Consider the following 14,989-nt stretch of genomic DNA (forward strand, 5'->3'; position numbering starts at 1 on the left):
ATGGAAGGATTGTTTATGCTGTGAACATCTGGAACTTAGGTTTCCCCTACATAAAGATTTAAGTGATTCCTCCTTACAAAAATATTTAAGTCACTGAGGTCTAAGATTGGCCTGGGGATCTTGATGAACTTATAGGAATCTGGAATAAACCCCAGATCATCTCTTGTCTGGTGAGGCTTCCAGCTTATTTCTTTTCACCCTCCACAGTACCTTACTCATGTGCTAATCCAAACCATAACTCTGTCTCTACCACTGCCTCTAACCCTACACATTATGTTATTTAAAAAAAAGCTTTCACTAATAGTACATTACACAAAACAAATGGACAAAACACATAACACATGTACAACACTGAATCTATACCCTTATTTAACATCCTATCTTGCAAACACTTGTATATTCACAGAAATTTCTATGACACAGTCTTGCACATTTTCACAACCATTTCTTTTTCATTCAGACATTCATTTTCTTACCCACTCTTACTTACCTACATTATATTAAACTAAAGTCAACAATATTTGATTCACACAAATTAACTTTCATTCATTTGTGTATTCTATTTTTTACCTATAGAAACATTTCTGCCATATATGCATTCTGCCTTTTGAGTTACAACTGTTATGATATAGTGACTGCTGAGGCTGGGAATCATAGCTATCAACTGTCTGGAATTTCAAAGAATGGCTAGATTTTTGTCTCTTATTTTTGATCTTTTTCTTATAGAATTTGCTGTTTTCTGGAAAATCGAGGACTGAAGTCACTAAATAATGACAGACATTTGAATATCAGATCTCATATCCATCAGAAAATGCATGCCAATACAAAACATATTATTTTAGCAGCTTTATTTAAAATCTGCCCCTATTTTTTGAGCTTTTGTCCCCCCTTAATTTTTGACTTTTTCCAAATTTATTGAGTTAAGAGGTTGAGAGGTATGCTGGGAATGAAATGATTCATTATGGTGTTGTGCCTCTTTAGACACCTATTAAGGCTGCCTTTACTAGAAGGAGCATTATAGAAGGAAAGTACAGAATTTCTAAATCAGAATCATGCAGGCAAACTAGAGAGAGAGGTTACTGTACATGATAACTAATAAGGACCAGCTGCCTCTGGGAGTATTTCATGACCTCTACTGTTTGAAGTAATCAGATGGCAGATTTCTGGGTAACGGAATTACCCTTGTCTATACTGGAAACTGTGTTGAAAGGAAAAGACTGCTAAATCTATGCGGATTCGCTGTGGTGAAGCCCACCGTCTGGCCAGTTTACCAAAGTCTACCATTGCTTTAAGGTACGCTGAATGTCATGTGCACACTCCTAGTGTAGGGTAGTGCATAAAAGTGATGTTTAGGCGTACCATCCTCAAAACTTCTTTTCCACCAGTCTGAATGCTGTTTTATCCATTGGTATGTTATCTCTGTCCATTTTTTTTACTGATTTCTGTTTGTTGGCATTCCTGTGCTTACTCCTGTTTGCACAGTTTCAGATATATACCCAGTTGGGTTTTTGGTTACTTTTTCTGTTTGTTTTGTGCTGTTTAGGGCTAATGTTATCCAGGAAGGTAAATGCCAGTGTGGGATACTGATTCCTCATAAAGACCACCATAATAAGTGTCTTTTTTGCCTAGGTGCTGCTCACGACCATAAGTCTTGTTCAATTTGCCAGGCGTTTGTCCCCAAAATGTTTTGTAGTAGGCTTTCTTCCCTTTTCTTGCATCTTGAGAACCAGCATCTTAAGCTTCTTGTTGCAGATTCTATGGATAGAACTTCCTGCCCCAAGGGGCAGCTGACAGGAAGAAGAAGGTGCATAAGGTAAGAACGGAATCTTCCACTGTCCAGCCACTGCAGGAAGTTTCTCCTGAGATTATTATGAACCCGGAGGCTCGCCCGGTTGTTTTGTTAGATTCTTCTACTGCATCTGGGTTGGAGGCCAGTGAGGATCTGGTGGGTAGCACATCCAATGAGGATTTGCAGGCATCCGTTTCAAGTGTTCAGAGGGAACCATGGTTGACTGTTCCTGAGGGGTCTAGAGGGGGTCTGCAGTTTCTCTTCAGGGAAGAGGTTCCTACTGCAGTTGTGGAATGCCATCCTGAGTCTGGGCCTTCTCAGGTTTCTAGGACAGATATACCCTTAAAATAGAAACAGAAAACTAATCATGTTTCCTCTGCTCCTAAGGATCCACAAAGTGAGTGTCATGCCTTTATTCAGGGGTTATGTAATGCTTTACTGTCACTGAGGTCTCTTCAAGGGGTTTCAGTTCCTGCTCCTCCTCCTCTTCTTCCCCCAAAAGTCCCAGACACTTGAATTCTGAGGTGGATTCTGATGGTGACTCCCTTGCTTATTCTACCCAGATTCATTCTCCTTTAGACTATGGGTTTGAGGAGGAGGATTCTCATACTCTAGATAGTCCTTCTGAGGAAATTTCCTTTGGGGGGCACAATCTCTAGGATGATAGGATTTTTTAACTGGGATTGTGCCCAGGTTTTGGATATCCATAAGAGGTACTATGAGTTACTGCAGATGGAATCTCCTAAACCTGTGGCCATTCCTCCTTACTTGCCTGCTTTATTGGATTTTTTCAATGCTTCTAACCAGCCAGATTCTCTCCCCCCTGCTGCCAAGAAGTCTGATAGGTTTTATAGGGTGCCTGAGGATTGTTCCTTTTTGTTTAAATGTCATGTTGCTGACCCCTTTGTGGTGTCTGTAGCCTCTGGTAAGCCATCCCTATTCCTTCCTTCATCCAAGTTACTGCCTTCTGACAAGGACAGTAGAACCATGGATAGGCTGGGTAAGAAGGTTTATACTTTGGCTATCTTAGCTTTTAGGGCTATTAATTATCATACCCATATGTCTTTGCTCTTCTTTCTCAGGCTTGTCAGCTTCTTTTTGATCTTCCAGACTCTGAGAGTAAATATTCTGCTCTTTCCTTGCTTGGGATTTCCTCTCAGGTAGTTTATCATTCTATCAAATGTAGTTATGATGCAGCAGATGCCTCTTCTAGGGCTGCTGCTTCTGGTTCAGCTCTGAGGAGATATTCATGGCTTAGGCTTCAACCTTTGCCCGATGATACTAAGCCTAAGTTGATGGCTGCTCCTCTGGATAATAATCTGTTGTTTGGTGAAGCAGCTGATAGTTTATTTAAGTCTCCTCAGGACAAGGGGAAGGCTTTACATGAGCTTAAGCATGTATTTATTTATCCTGTAAAGAAACAATAGGCTCCAACCCAGGAACCCACAAGAAAAAATAAATGAAATAGAAATCAACCACAGGACTGGCAAATCCGACAATAAGGCACAGACCAGAAGTAGAAAAAATATGATTTAATCCAGTAAAACACACTGACTGAGCGCTTTCTCCAGTAACACTGGCTTCATCAGAGTCAATTTATTTATCCTGTGCCTAGAGTTTAGCGAAACTACCCTTCTAAGCCAGCCTTTGTTTGTTAGGCAATCTGGCCCTCCTTATAAAGGTAAAAAGGGTAGTAAACAGACTCTTCCTGCTAAGGCCACTCAGACTGCAGGGATTCTTAAGCCTTCCTTTCCTTTCAAACCAGGTGCTGTCTGACTATCCACCTGTTCTAAACTACCCTTCTAAGCCAGTCTTTGTTTGTTAGGCAATCTGGCCCTCCTTATAAAGGTAAAAAGGGTAGTAAACAGACTCCTCCTGCTAAGGCCACTCAGACTGCAGGGATTCTTAAGCCTTCCTTTCCTTTCAAACCAGGTGCTGTCTGACTATCCACCTGTTCCAAACCACATTCCTTTTTCTCTTCACCTTTCTATTTTTCTTCCTGGTTGGCTCCGAATCACCCAGGATTCTTGGGTTCTGTCAATCATTTGGCAAGGGCATTTCATGGTCTGGATTTCCCACCCTCCTTTTATGAGCATTCCTTAGCCTCCTTGGGAACAACTTCCTTTTTTCCAAGAGTTTCTTTGAGACCTTGTCTCAGGGTACTATTCGAGAGGTGTCTGTTTCCCAAAGGGGGAAAGGGTTTTATTCAAGAATGTTTCTAGTGCCCAGAAAAGAAGGTGTAGCCCTTGGAGACCTATCCTAGGCCTCTCCCATCTAAACACTTTTCTGAAGGTGCCTTCCTTTTGGATGTTGTCTCTTAAGTCCCACTTTCCTCTTTTGCTCCCTCAGGCCTTTCTGGTGTCTCTGGACCTCAAGGATGCTTATCTCCATATTCCAATCCATCTTCTTTTCAGGAGAATTTTGCATTTCTCTGTTGCTTCCTGGAATTTTCAGTTCTTTGCTTTTTGGCTTTTCTACTGCCCCAAGGGTATGCACCAAAATGCCTTGCTCCTGTGATTGCCTTTTCCAGGCTTCAAGGGATCCAAATCTTTCCTTATTTGGATGACCTGCTGATGCAGGCATTTTCTCCAGAGATCCTTTTGCAAAATCTTCATTTTACCATTTCTCTTCTTCAGTGTCGGGGGTTCACAGTAAACTTCAAAAAGTCTTGAATGACTCCTTCTCAGGATCATGTCTTTCTGGGTTGCAGGATTCAAACTGTGCTAATGCTGGTATCCCTGCCTCCTCTAAAGGCATTAACTCTCATTTCCTTCTTTCAAACTCGTCTTTCACTGACCTCTGTTACAGCCAGAGAGTTCTGAGGTTCATGGCATCTACCATTCTGATGTACCCTCTGGCCAAACTCCACATGAGGAAGTTCCAGTGGTTTCTGAAGTCTGTGTGGCTTCAGCATGTGCATCATCTAGACTTTCCTGTTCCTCTTCTCCTGTGTCTCAAGAAAGAACGTCTGCGGTAGATTCAGCATTGTCTCTGAATCCAGGGCTTCCTTTTCAACCTCTTCTTTCCTCTTAGGATCTGTTCACAGATGCTTCAGATGTGGGATGGGGAGCAATGTTTGGCTGCCTGAAGGTTCAGAGAGTGTGGTCACCTCATCAGTGGAAGGAGCATGTCAACATTAAGGAGATGAGACCTCTTATGCTGGCTCTTCAGGTCTTTCACCCTCTCTTCTCTCTAGGGCCTCTCAAGGTGTTCACAGGTAATACCACAGTTATGTGGTACAACAACAAACAGCGGGGTACAAGATCTTACCATCTTTGCTGGCAGGCAAGTCTGGTATGAGATCTGGCTATCAAGTATCAAGGGTCTCTTCTGGCAGTTTATATTTCTTCAGGTCAGAACATTGTGGCAGATGATCTGAGCAGGTCCTTCACTCAATTCCATGAATGGATGCTTCACAGGTATGTGTTTCTGAACATTGTCCACCAGTGGGGTACTCCTCAAGTACGTCTCTTTGCCTCCCCTTTGAATAGACAGCTTCCTCTGTTTTGTGCCAGAGTCCCAGGTCCTCTAGTATGGAAGGTGGACACCTTCTCATTTTTGTAAGAGGATGTTTCTTTATGCATTCCCTCCCTTTCCTCTCATTCCGAGAGTCCTATTCAAGATTCAACAGGATGCTCTCAAAATCTTGTTGGTGACTCCCTTTTGGCTGCGACAGCAAGTGTTCCTTCTACTTCAACATCTAGCCAAGGGCAATCACTACTAGTTACCTCACATGGTGGATCTCCTCACAAAAGACAAGGGGTCTCTCATCCACCCCCACCTGTCTATGATTCAACTGACACTGGGGATGATAGGGTTTTCTCTCTCATAGATACCTTTTTTTCTGACGACATGCTGCAGGTCCTGCAGGAGGCCAGGAAACCTACTACTAGGAAATCCTACTTGTCTAAATGGAAGAGGTTTTCTATTTGGTGTCTTTATTGTGACCTGGACCCACTTTCTGTGGATGTTCCTTTGGTTCTCTCTTATTTGTGTGAGTTGCTCAATGCTGGTTTAGCCTATTCTTCTAAGGCCCACTTAGCAGCTCTTTCTGCTTGTCTGCCTTTAACCCCCCCCCCCGTTAACTTCTAGATTTGAAGCTAAGCAATTTCTCAAAGGTGTCCTTAATATTAGACCTCCCAGGTAGCCTGCTCCTCCTCACTGGGATCTTAATTTCATTCTGGAGGAATTGACACAGGCTCCTTTTGAGCCTGCTGTTTCAGCTTCCTTGCAACATTGTTTTTGGAAGACAGTTCGTTTGTTAGCTCTTACTTCTGCCAGACTGGTGTCTGAATTGCAAGCCATTATGGCTTGTCCACCTTTTCTGATATTTCATAAGGACAGGGTGTCCTTGTGTACTAATCCTTCTTTCATGCCCAGTGTGGTTAATGAGTTGTCACTTAATCAGTCTATTAATTTGTCAACTTTTTTCCCCTCTCTGCAATCTGACAGTGAGAAGGTGCTGCATACCTTAGATGTGCATAGATATCTCAGATTTTATTTGGATAAAACTAAAACTATCAAAAAATCTGACCAGTTATTTGTTTCCTTTCATCCTAGGTCTTAAGGCTTTTTCCAAGCAAACTATTTCTGCTTGGATTTCAAAGGCTATTTCTTTTTGTTACACTTTTCATGGTGAGAGCCTTCCTTCTTCTGTAAAGGCTCATTCCACTAGAGCTGTGGTTCTTCTGGTGCTTTTTTCAAAGGCTTAAACACTAATTCTATTCTTGATGCTGCTACCTGGACTTCTGTGCATACCATTACCAAACATTACCAGCTGGATGGTATCTCCATAGCTAGAGCTGGTTTTGCTGCTGCAATTCTTCATGGCTTTTTAAGAGGCTCTGCTGCTTCCTCCTCCCAAGTTTCTTCTTGAGCTTTGGCACTCTCCCATTTGTAAAGAATACTGCAGCAGTGAATGTAAGGACATAGTGCAGTTGTGTAAAACCTTATCATAACTGTAGATGTCCTTGCCTTCACTGCTGCAGTATTCACTCCCTCCCTCCACCCCCCATGTCTTTTTTCCTTCCTGGATGTGCAGGTTCTCCTTGGTTTTCCTTAGACTGCTGTTCCTACTGGGGCAATCAGTTCTGAGGATGGTTCACCTGAACATCAACTTTATGCCCTACCGTACGCAAGGTGTGTGCAGGTGATGTTCAGCATACCTTAAATCAATGGTAGACTTTGGTAAACTGGCCAGATGGTGGGCTTCTTGACAGGGAATCCCCATTTGTAAGGAATACTGCAGTGGTGAAGGCAAGGGCATCTACCGTTATGGTAAGATTTTACACAACTGTACTTTCTAATGCTCAGTCTTGGAGAAAGAAAAGGTGAAATTATCATGAAGTGATAGTGAAACTGAGCTGAATGAAAATGGCCCAAAATAAACTGACCTTTAGAAAGACTGTATGTGCACTGTTGTGAAAAGACTGGATTTTGTAGACTTGCGTTTACAAAATCATTTGATAGAAAATACTAATGAAGCAGAGTAGTTGTGTATTCACAAGTGTCTTAAATTCTTTTACTCAAAAAAAATATGCAAAAAAGTACTTTTAAGTACAGCCCTATAAATAAACATTAACTTAAAACTGAAAAGCATAATCAAGAGACTCCTTTTTTGTACCTGCAAGCAAAACAAGCTTTGACATTGGTAGATGCAGTGTTCAAAACAGCAGCAAATGCTCTGCCTGAATTGTATGACCCCCACCCCAGAATGGAATGCAAGCCTTCCTGACTGAAATGTTACATGAATGATAATAAATGAGTATTAAACTGACATGGATTGATTCCTCTCTAGTTGTGCACTCATAAACTCTACCTACTATTTTCATTTTAAGAATGTGAAAAAATAATCAAAACTTTCTCTGATGGCTTTCTCAGCACTGTGAACACCTGGACTCCTGCATGATGTAGATGGACAGCAAGATATTCTTCTTCATGCACAGGACTTTTAAGTGCCCTCTGGAGCAATAAGATGGCCTCTTGTACAAGGCTGATGCCTGGTACCAGCTTGTCAGGAAGGTGTATGATGCCACTTGTATAACTCATTCTGGTGAGCAGTGCCAACACTGGTACAGTGACATTGACATTTAGTGGTACCACCCTAACCAAGATGGCAGAGGTTAAGAAGAAAGAGAGTCAGGCATGTATTGTAAGCATTTCCACCCTTTTATTGTATTACCTGGTGCACTTGTATATTGGAATGTATCTACTTCTTTTACAGCAGCAGAGGCATGAGAAATACATATCACAGGATATTACAAGATGTTGGAACAACTCTCCCAGTAGTAGTGTGAGTCTGCCATGTTTGGCACTCCACTGTTTAACTGCAATTTTATGTGCATGTGTGCACTAATGTGGTTGCTTTTTCTCATCCTTCTTAAGTGGTGCTATAATTAATGTTGTAGAGGGGCACTAGTCAGTTTGTCCTAAGCAGGCTAATATTTCTGATGTTGGGGGGGGGGGGCAGGAAGGTTGCCAGTTCTGCCATTTAGCAACAGAACCAAGTGCATCTTATTCACATTGACCTGAAGGGGCAACTGTTGGACTCAGTGGCCACTTACAGGAGATGTTGTAGGCTCCTCTGCTTTTGAGAGTGGCCCAGAGAGATTACCATCATTTTTCAGCATCAGTTGCAGAGGCTAGTGGAATCCAAGGTGCTCCAAAACTGCATGCTCACCTCAGCATAATGCAGCTCTTCCTGGCAGAGCTTACAGAGTTGTGTGACTTTCAGGCCCTGATTATCGGGCTGCCAGAGGGACAACATGCCTATGACATTGATCACTTACATAACTGATCACTGAAAATTAACCTAAAAGCTCCTTTGACCTTTGACATTTGTTCCTGTCCTCTGCTTATTGCCAGACAGGTGCTTTCCTCCCTTTTGTGTCATTCTCCATATCTTATTCATTGTTCAAACTACACCACTATCACCTGTCATCCTTGTGTCAATTTATGCCCATATACTGTTAGCTCTATCTTTTCTGTGCATACCATCATGTCTTTCTGTGTCTGAGTTTTGTTTGTCAGTCCCCATTCCTTATAACTACTCCCAAAACCTTTACCTGTTCTCTACCACCTTTCATGCCTTATGGCTTTCCTTGTGTTTTTTTTCCTCAATTTGATATACTCCTCATTTCTGTTTCCCTGCTTTACCTTTTTCTCCCTATTTCATTGATGAATTGGTAGTTAATACACTAGAAGGCTTTTATGACCAGTGTATCTGATTCTTGGGAAGAGTTATCTGGATGACCTGCAATGAGAATTCAGGCAATGATGGTTTTGAGTAGAGAAGAAAGTTGCCCACTAACTAGAGTTTCTGTTCACCACTTTAGAATGAACTTCATATTAGCTGAATGGACTTTGGGATGATGTCATCTATCTTTAACCACCATCATCATCAATCCCCTTTTCCATATTTTCTACATGGGGCCAGGGTGTCATGTTAATTGTCATGGTCTCTCTTGATTCAATGCCACTCTCTTACCTTCTTTGACAGTCATACCTGACTATCACAGGTCTTCTCTCATGCAATCCATCCATCTCTTTGTTGGATGACCTTATTTCCTCTTACCTTCTTCCTGTCTATCCAAATTCTTCTGCACCAGATTGTCTTCTGCTTTTCTGCACATGTGCTCAAACCACCATAATCTGTTTTCTTTGATACTGCAATTTGAGCTAGTTTGGCTTCTTTTCTGATCTATTCTTTTCTTCATCTGTCCCACGGTGTACATCTTGTCACCCATCCCAGGCACTTCATCTCAATCACTTTTAGTTTCCTCAACTGCTCTGTCTTTACTGTCTGGGTTTCTGTACCAAACAGTAGTAGTACAGGTCAAAAAACTGTTTTGACCACCTTACTTTTCAGCTTCTTTGTCATTCTTCTGTCAAACAATACCACTGACACTCTCTGCCAATTTGCTACAGCTTCTCTGATTTATGCTTTGACTTCCTCATTCAGACTTTCCTTCTCCTCCAGCAACCTTCCCAGATACTTGAAGCTGTTAACCTGTTCCACTATTCTCCCTTCTATATCAGTTTTTAGTTTCTTCTGTTTTCCCAAAGTTTCATCCTATGTACCTTCAGTTTTGCATTCCATTCCCCTATCCTTTGCTACAGTTCATGCTCAGAGTCTGCTTGTAATGCCACATCATCTGCATACAGCATCTTTGCTGATCTGACCCCTCCAACCTGTTTGCTGATGTTATCCATCACCGGTCTGACCAACAGTGGGCTCAGTGCAGAACCTTGATGCACATCCACTCTCACTGGGAACCTCTCTATGAGACCAAACTCTGTTCATACTTGAGACATTGGGTCTTTGTGCATAGCCTGCACTAATTGTATCAATGTTTCTAGGACTTCAAACCACTGGCCTGCCCAAATCAACTTTCTTGGGACCTTGTTGTAGAATGGAATACATGCATTGTATCTTTAGGAAGCATTCCAAGGACTGAACGTGCATATAAATAGTCAGCACATACTGGGTTCAGTGCCATTTTGTGAGTACAGCCAGAGAGTGAGCATGTGTGAGTGTAATAGCTAATTTGTTTATAAGTTTATCTAAGTTAAAGTTATTAAGCCTCAATCCTGATGTGTTTCTACATAATAAAGCTACTTGAATAGAACCCATGAAGTCTCGTCTATTGTATACTAACTAGACATGCAACATGGTGCCAGTACCGGGATGCCAGAGACATATTTAGAGTTATGAGGTGCAAAGATAACAGTGAAGATAAACTAAGAGAATCAAGCATGAAAAGAGCCAGAAAAGAACCAAAGGTAATGAAAACTTGCACAAACAGTTTATTTTATAAAAAAGATAAACTGGACCATTATGAGGGCACAAACCACACTATTAAACAAGCAAGGGAAACTAAATGTTTAAGATTAAGATATTTGATAAAACGATTGTCTGAAAAGCACATAAGGGATTTGAAATTACCCTGGAATTGCAAAATGAGTTATGTTTAAAGTATTATGAGAATGTTTCGAGTAAAACAAGCATGTTTAAAGTAAAATGGGAATGTTTAGAGTAAAACAAGCACAAAAAAGTACAATGGGCATGAAAAGAGATTAAATAAGCAAAACAAATATACTAAGGGCAAAAAGGGCACATTAAGCATAAATGAAGCAAGGCGACTGCATGTTTTTGGCAAAGTGCTGTGTTTTGGCATAACTGCTACTTCATGTTGTATTCAGAGCATAACTAGAGTTATTTGAAGTATTTCAAAGTGTGTAAAAAGTGCTTAAATGTCTGGATCATGTGTATGTGTGTATGTTTGTGCATATTTGCAGAAGTCTTCACTGGGATGTGTTAACATGGCAGACCAATTTCAAAAGCCCTCACCACTTGTGTTTGGTCAGACTACTGTAGAGAAATGAAAAGTATTTGAGCAAGAGTATGATATTTTTATGCAAGCAGGTTATTCTGACAAAGTTGCGCACAGTAGGGCATTGATTTTGCTAAACCTAGATGGGTCAGAGGCCATTGAAAGATAGCGTCCATTTCTGTATTCTCCAGCAGTATATGAGGTCGAAGGTGAAAATCATCATATTGTTGTACAGTCTGAATCAAGGGAAGACCCCGAGTGTTTGAAGCACAGATTCAGGGAAGTATGTAACCCCCAGACAAATATTACATTAGAGAGGCATTTATTTTACACAAGAGATCAGAAACCAGGGGAAAATTTTGCAGCTTATATAACTGACCTTAGGAACAAAGCTAAAATGTGTTGGTTTGATGACTTAAAAGATGAGCTGATAAAGGACAGACTTGTGTGTGGTATTAATAGTGCTGCAGTGAGAAAGATTTTGCTTTGTGACAGTGATTTAACACTGAGTAAAGCTATTGAGATTTGTCAAATCCGTGAAGTTGCAGAAAGGCACACAAGCATGCTTGTAAGTGATGAGTATGGTTTCAGCAGGCTCCAGAGCAAATGTAGATAGCATGCAACACATGACAAACAGAAGCAAGTCTAAGCACATGACAGACCTAAGCAGATGGGTAGTACACCAGGGAAACCATATAGTTTTCCAGCAAGTTCTTAGACTAGTTCAGTTAATGGAGCCTGCTCTATACAGTACAAGGGTGAATCAGCAAAATGTTTGGAGCAGTAGAAGCATGAGTCAGCAAAACCCAAATCCAAATTTATTGTTAGCTGTCACAATTGTGGTGCAAATCATGAATCTAAAAGACAGAACTGCTTAGCATTTGGTCAGCAATGCCATAAGTGTAAAAAATAGAATCATTTCAAAAGTTTTGCAAATCAAGTAAACCTCACACAATTATAAAGAAAGGTCACTCAAAAAAGCAAATTGATCAACTGGAGTTGCAGCAGTCCACTATCTACGTAGATGGTGTATCTGTAATTGGTGAAAAGGTTGATGCAGTAAATTTGTTGACAAAAAATGAAGTGTTTTGCACTGTCCAGATCAATGGTAAATCCACTGGTTCAAAGTGTAATGTATGTCAGCAGATACTTTTGCTAAAGTGAAAGCTAATGAACAACTCATGACTAGTTGTGCAAATCTTGTTGCTTATGAAGGTGAAGAAATTCAAACTGAAGGTTCAGTAGTGCTTTCATGTTATTTGGCAGAAAACTGTTACAGCTTGTTATTCTACATAGTTCGAAGACCTGTGCAGTCATTATTGGGTCTCAGAGACAGTTTGAGAATGAATCTGCTTTCTTCTACCAAAGAAGTTCATCATATAAGCATATCTCTTAGTTCCAATTTTACTGAAGCTATTTTCTCAGAATATGCTGACATTCCCGACAACAGGTTGGGCAAACTTCCAGTTGTGTATTCTATGAAGTTAGACCCAGAGGTCAGTCCAGTGGTCAGACCAGCAAGAAAAGTTCTAGTAGCTATGCAGAATAAATTCAAGGCTCAGTTAGATAAAATGGTGCAGCAAGGTGTGATTTGTCAGGTCACAAAACCAACTGAATGAGTGTCGTCCATGGTAGCAGCCCACAAAAAAGGCTCAGATGAAATAAGAATATGTATTGACCCAATAGATTTGAATAAAGCATTAAAGAGATCACATCATCCTATGTATACAATCGAGGAAGTCGCAGCCTTAATACCGAATGCCACTGTTTTTTTTCTGTCTTAGATGCAAAAAAGTTCATTTTAGCAAGTGATGCTTGATCACAAATTCTCATTTCTGACTATTTTCAGTACCCCGTTTGGCAGATATAGATTCCTCAGAATGCCATTTGGAATAAATTCTGCAAGTGAAGTTTTTCAGTGTGCAATGGAGCAAATTTTTTCAAGTTATCCTTGTGCCATAATAGTAGATGACTTACTGGTTGTAGGCAATGGTGAAGCAGAGCATGACAGAAGCCTTGACAGAACACGTGAAGTGAAATTAAAGCTCAATCCTCTGAAGTGCAAAATCAGACTACCAGAAGTTACATATGTAGCTCATTTATTTACCAGCACTGGCTTGCAACCAGACCCGTCCAAACAAGCAGCCATTCTTGAGATGCCAGGACCAGATAATGTTCAAGCTGTACAATGTTTTCTTGATATGGTCAACTATTTAGGCAAGTTTATGCCAGACTTCAGTGAGTTAGCAGCACCTTTGAGAGAGCTAATGCACAAAAATGTTACATGGTCTTGGTTGGAACAGCACCAGAAAGCATTTGAAGTCCTTAAGCAGAAAATTGCCACCCCACCTACATTAAGATACTATGTTGTCAATAAACCAGTAACTCATTTTCTGTGGTGCTTCAAAATTTGGTCTTGGCACAGTCATTCTTCAAGAAGGCAGACCAGTGACCTATGCATCAAGAACTCTTACCCAAACTGAAATGCAATATGCTCAGATCGAAAGAACTTTTGGCGATAGTATTTGCATGTCCAAAGTTTCATGGTTATATCTTTGGTCGAGCTATTCAGATTGAAACTGATCACCAACCTTTAGTTACTATTTTAAATAATCCTTTGCATGTGGCTCCAGTGAAATTACAAAGAATGTTGCTCAAATTGCAAAAGTACAACCATAAAATGGTCTATACAAAAGGCAGACTTCTTTATCTCACTGATACCTTATCCAGATTGCCAAGAAATACAACAGAACAGCTGCAGGCAAAGAATTTTGACTTTGGTGCCATGGAAGTGCAAAATTTTTCTACCATGTGACGTGATGAGCTGAAAGATCATACGAAGACTGATCCAGTTTTGCAAAACCTCAGTCACTACATTAATGCTGGATGGTCATCAAAGCAATCTAGTATACCACTTGAAGTGCAAATTTATTTTCCTTACAGAGATGAGATGTTGATGGAAGATGGCATTATTTTCAAAGGTCCTAAAATTGCTGTTCCTGCTTCCTTACAACATGAATATATCTAGATTTTGCATCGTGGTCACCCAGGTTCTGAATCTACCAAAAGAAGGGCAAGAGGACTAGTATTTTGGCCTTCTCTAGCAAAAAACATTGATAAAGTACTTTCTTCTTGTTCAGTATGCGATAGTACTAAACCGCATTTTCAAAGAGAACCACTTCAGCTAAGTCAGGTTCCTGAACTACCTCGGTCAACAGTAGCCACTGATATATTCGAATGGAACAATCAGCATTACTTGGTATTGGTAGACTCTTATTCAAACTGGTTTGAGATTGATTAACTAACTTAACATCCACTGTTGTTATTACTAACCTGAAATTACATTTCTCAGTCTATGGTAGTCCACACAAAGTTATTTCTGACAACAGTACTAAATTTACTAGTCAGTTGTTTCAGAAATTTGCAAACGAATGCGACTTTGTACATGTTACTAGTAGTCCAGAATATCCATAGTCAAATGGACTAGCTGAACTTGCAGTGCAGAGTGCAAAGTAATTATTTGAGAGGTCAAACATGACAATAGCGATGTCTTTTTGAATTTACTTAATCTTAGAAATGTACCCCGTGATTATATACTTGGCTCGCCTGCTCAGAGACTTTTGTCTAGGCAAACAAGAACAACAATGCCTATTAGTTCCATTTTGTTGAGGACTAAAGCTAAGAAGAACAGGACAATTAGAGCTCAACTATTCAGAAATTGTTTTTCCAGATGTCCAGCTATGATAAATCGAGCAGATTTCTTCATCCATTGAAAGATGGAGAGACAGTAAGGATACAAACAGTGGAAGGATTCAACCAGATTGGTCATGTAACAGGTATATGTACCAAGACGAGATCATGCTTTGTA

The sequence above is a fragment of the Protopterus annectens genome, chromosome 7.part0 (genome assembly GCF_019279795.1).
Source record: "Protopterus annectens isolate FY-2018-M chromosome 7.part0, PAN1.0, whole genome shotgun sequence".
In the NCBI taxonomy this organism is placed as follows: Eukaryota; Metazoa; Chordata; order Ceratodontiformes; family Protopteridae; genus Protopterus; species Protopterus annectens.